The sequence below is a fragment of the Nasonia vitripennis genome, chromosome 3, assembly GCF_009193385.2.
Source record: "Nasonia vitripennis strain AsymCx chromosome 3, Nvit_psr_1.1, whole genome shotgun sequence".
Taxonomy (NCBI): Eukaryota; Metazoa; Arthropoda; class Insecta; order Hymenoptera; family Pteromalidae; genus Nasonia; species Nasonia vitripennis.
In genome coordinates, this window is record NC_045759.1 from 22,620,848 (window position 1) to 22,626,451 (window position 5,604).

The following is a 5,604-nucleotide window of genomic DNA, read 5'->3' on the forward strand; positions in this document are numbered from 1 at the left end:
CGAGTGTCTGTTATTTCATATATATATATACCCTCTATATACTCCGTCCTCAATTCCTGCCACGATGTGTATTAAATTTTTATCGAAGCCGTGTAATAAAACGTTCGTTAATCGACCAGCCCAGCTTTTCCCGGCTGCTCGATAAATTTCACGAATTCCCACGATATGATCGTTGATATAACGTATAAGCGAACGTTACAGATATCTCGCCTCGTGACAATCCACAGGATCCAGCTTCCTGGCGAGCGATTAAAGCAGCAGCTCGTCGCTCTCATTAGCCAGATAAGAGCCAGCTTGCGACACTGAATTTCTTTAATTGCGCGAGAGAGCCGTCGAAACAGCCGCCTCTACACACTGTAGCAGTGGATCTCCCAAAGGAACGCGACATCTGGCAGCGGCATAAAACATGGATCGAGAGCGTCTTTTATCGAGTATCTTTCTCTCTCGCGGGACACACTTCATTGGCGGCGCGTCTCGCTCGAAACTGATACAAAATCAATAGCAGTCTGCTCTCTCTCTCTCTCTCTCCCTCTCTCTCTCTCTCTCTCTCTCTCTGTCTTCGCGCATACCAGAGAGTTGCTTGATGCGCACCACCGACGACGACGGTATGCTCCTTCGTGAGAGAGTAAGAGTCGCGTTGCAGCAGTTACACTACGCGGTAATTGAATACCGTCTCTCTCGCTTGCGGTACAGAAGCAGAGAGAGAGAGAGAGAAGACGGAGCGACGCACAGTCGCGCGCAATTCCGAGGCTGTCAAGGAGAGTGCCTCACTTCCGGCTCAGCGATTTCGGTTATAGGTGCAGGGATCTCTCTCTCTCTCTCTCCCTCTGCGAAGCGCGAGACGCTTCTCCGGTGTATTATTGCTGCTGCAGAGGCACTGAAAGATGAAATCACGTTTGAGAATTCATTCTTAGGGCTTAATGCCCTCGTTAACGCGATTTACCCGCTCTCGTGGCGTTTGCTTTGTTAATTGGAGATATGTGTGTATACTCGTTCGCTGGTAGTTTTACACTCGAAGGACGTATAGCACTTTGAAATAAAAAAAAAAGAGATAAAAGAAAAAGTCGACCGAAGCGACGCGCTAATCGTGATGGAGGGAGGTACGAGACACATACGCGTGCGGGCAGCTATAATGCCGCCGCTAATAGAGGCGCGAGAGTCCCTTGTATTCCTCGTAGACGTACGGGTTTATGACGGCTCGTTGTAGCTCATTACCGACCCGGATTATCTCGTATAATACGTCCAGGCGAATCAAACTACTTTTCCATCCCGGAGGTGTCCGTCTGCGTGTACACGCATACGCGACCTATATGTGCGCGGTACGTGTATAAGCAGATGTGGCACGCGATGGGCTGCGGAGCGAGAGAGAGAGAGAGAGAGAGAGAGAGAGAGAGAGACGAGGATGAGGATGTATTCTATTCAGCCGGTAAATTGACCGAGCAGCCGGTCGCGTCTATTATACACCCGCGGTCATCGGTGCAGCAGCGTCTGTGCCTTATAGCCCTGTATAAACAGAGAGCCGAGCGCGTTGATTGGATTAGTTTTTGGATTAGACTGTTTACCCGAAACTTTCGAGGCTTAATATCGCTGATTCTGACGTTTAACGTCCCTTTCATATGTTTTCGCTCGAAAAAGGCGTATAGGTAATCCTTGTACATACGTATCCGAGAGCATCGAAGCGCGTGAATATCGCGATAAAAACCAATACACAGAGGGAGCAGAAGACAAATGGTAGGTTGAGTCGAAAAAAATCCAATCACTCACGAGCAATTACACTTTTGCCCGTAGAAAGTGATCGCATATATACAGCTCTCCAGAGTGAGAGAGAGAGAGAGAGAGAGAGAGAGAGAGAGACGAAACTAAAACACAATGTCGGATATACCCTTTCATCGATCACACCCCCTCTTGCACTCTTGACTTTTCCGTACATATAATACACGCACACGCGGCTATAGCGTAACAAGTGCCGCGTCGCGATTTTTCTCAGTCACGCGATACGGGCGCGCGCGCAGTCGTGCGTAATTATGTCACACCCGACTCGCGCTGATGCAGTTGCAGAATTCGAAGCGAAGGACGAGACGATCTATTTGATTCCGCGATGTGTCGGACGTCAGAGGATGATGATGACGATGACGAGCGCTGCCGAGGAAATTTAATTGACCGATGCTCGTCATCCGTCGCATCGGCCCCCGATTGATGAGTACATTATACGCGCGGCTCTTCCCGAATTTTCAATCTATAGAAGTAAAGCTTTTTCGTCATGTTCGTAACGCGCGAAATCACAGTATCCATCTCTCTACGAACTTATTGAATTTGCGAAAAAAGCTCTACTTCAAATTGCGCGCGCAGGGCAGCGAACGAAATCCGCTAGAATGAAAAAAAAACGCGGTTATATACTGCGAGCATGCGGAAAACCCAATGGAAATGTTATAGCGTCTGAATAGGTAGAAAAGCTTATGTTTATGTATATAGGTAATGCAGCGTAAACCGGAGGCCCGTCAAGACGGCCTAGACTGTTTCCGCTGCAGCCGCGGAAGTTTTAATGCTTACGACGATGTGCACCACACGACGTCGACGCATCGATAGTTTATGTATACCAGCAGCTTTCATCCGCGAGTAGGTATTGATTTTAACTTCCGCATAGATACATCCTCTTAGTAAGTTGACTGATGCTGCTGCTGCTGCTGCTAGTTAGCTCTGCTCTCTATCTCGATCGTGTTACACTTTCGAATAATATAATGCGTGTGTGCTGATTTTCAAACGCGCGAGTAGTTCTCGATATGAATAATAATCGATTGAAAAAATAAAATAACGAAAATTCAAAAGAACGCATCCGCAGGGCGTCCCTAGAGCCGCTTATCGGTGTCATCGAACTAGCGTATACACTGCACCTCTTCTGTATACACAACACATACATAATCAGGCTTAGGGCCAGAGCGGCAGCAACGTCGATTCCGCGCTGATGTCGAAAGAGCCGCATGGCGCAGTAGGTGTAGTAGCGCAGGTCCGCAGTGAATCGAGCTGTCGCGAGATAAATACGACAGGACAGACGGCATATATGCAACTATATATACACATATGCGCGCGCGCGCGTTTGTCGCGCATATGAAGCAGCAACTCGCACGTACTCGATCTCTTTTATGCGACGTGTGCCCCGCTTCTGTGTTACGGGCTTGTACCGGTACGCCGCGATGTATCTTTGAACAGGTATACGAGAGAGGCTTTCTGGTTATTGTTGGGGCTCGTTGCCTCGGGTATTGTATACAGCTCGATTGGGAGTAGTCTCTGTCGTCGTCGTTGTGCATATATGTATACCCGTATACTGCGGCCGGCCTACACTCGCTGCGCATTACGCGATGTCCGAGCTTGCGTCGAGGGACGACTTTCGCATTGTTTGTAACTTGTTGAATAAATAAAGCGAGAAATTTTAAAAATCTCGAAATTCGAATACGCGAAAAAGCCAACCGAATAACAAACTACAGGACACCGTTCGAATCTCCGCACTCTCTCGCGTTATGAATAATACGACATACGCGCGTATAAAGCTCGATAGCGATCGGACATTTTCGCGCGTCGAGCAGCGCGCTGAGCTTTTTGTTCGCTGCTGTATACAACGCCGCGACGGACACACAGCGGCTGTCAAGAGTCTGCCGGAGCGCTCCACTTACGGAATTATTCATTTCAACTTTTGATACGGCGCTGGCGGTCCGATAAACTGTGCATTGCCATCAGCGTCGAGAAAGAGAAGTCTATATAAATGCGACAAAATTTCGACGTACGAACGCGGAGGGAGAATGAAAGTTTAATTAAATTTTATATACGAACTCGGGAATCCGGTCGATTATGCTCATATACGCGAATTTCAGATATCGATTCGATACGCGGCTACTATATTACCGCAATAATCATAGGCCTCGCTTCATCAAAGCTGGAATATATGTAAGTAATTGAAAGGTATGCGAAGAATTTAATCGAGCGCTATATAATGTAGCATAGAAAACTCGCTGAGCGAGTTGTTCTTCGTGATTAAATTAAAATCCTTTGTTATACCGTGATCAGCAATTGTTAATTCGAAGAACCGTCGGCAATTAATGGCATTAATTATTTCACGAATGGCAGCGCCAATTTATATCGGCCTAATTGAACATTAGACCGAATACTACTGTACGAGCCCCCGACTAATCCGTAATGCCTTATTCAAATATACATATTATACCTCGTCCCGCGCACGGACGCGGACTCTGGGCAGCGCAAATGATTCAGCGCTCCTATCAACGATCAAAATCCAGCCCCCGCGTCATTCATTAGCCTTAAATAATGCCTCCGGCAGCAAGAGCGAGAGAACTATTCTTATAGCCCCGCAACGAGTCAATAAATTTCCATCGAACGGATTCAATTAAAAACGCTTCGTCTGCAATGAGCGAGTTTACGATTGTAATTCAAACTTTTTCATAATCCACTGCGCGCGTAAATTCAGTCATGCCCCAAATCGATCGACAACCGAAATGAAAGCCAAATAGCTGTATATATACTATCCCACAGAGAGATAGCACAAGACGCTGGTCCCAACGCAACACGTTATATATACACGTCATCGCGTTTCGGTAGATTCGCGCGGCCCTCGCGGCATCGCAGCTCTGACTTTGTCTGAGCTTAGACGGCGACGACGACGCGACAAGCAAATATAGCCAGCATTGCTCGAGTGAGAGAGCCAGTGATGTTTGCACCTCGTCGTCGTATTTACAGGGTTTCCTTACTCTCACTGCGCAACTATTCCCACTGCGACGCTGCTGCTTCTGCCCGCGAGAGATGTCTATACACGTATACAACTGTACAGTCCGTTTGCCCATCGTCTACAAAAGCCACTTGGCCAAAAGCGCGACATGTACACATACTCTCTCTCTCTCTCTCTCTCTCTCTCTCTCTCTCTCTCTCTCTCTCTCACACACACACACACACGCCATCGGCCGTTGCACTTTTGGGGGAAGCGATAACGACGTTTCTCCCGCTGCAGCAGCAGCCGCCGCCCTGGGATGAAATCCGAACGCGCAGCAGCGCCGACTGATTTATGGCCGTTCGTTTATTATATGGCAAGCGCCGGAGAGATAGTTAACTCCGTGGGAGATGCGTGTAAACAGCCCGGCCGCTTATATGTGGGCGTCTCTGTGATATTACACGCGCTGCGGAGAGACGTTGTGAGGGCTGAGTTTTCAGTGCGCGTTCCTGGTGCAAGGTGTGATATGGATATAGGCAATGTGTTTGGGAGGTTTTTGATAGCGACGCGATTGATTCCCGACGCTGGTAACTGCTGAGAGAAAAACCATTCGCTGTGGATCTTTGTTTCTCGAATCGCTGTACGCAACATAATAAATTTGAAAGAATGTATAAAAATATTTACAGACTATCGAATTAATTAAACGAATTTGATACCGATTCACCTTCTCATTGAATTTCTATACAAAATTACAATAATACTCACCGGAGCTAAAGTTCATTAATTTTTAATTGATTAATTAACCAGACTGAAAAACGCATCGCGGCTGAATCAATGAAAGGTTTTATTAGCCGTAATAGCATCAACCCGCCGCCGGGTCGCGGTACATA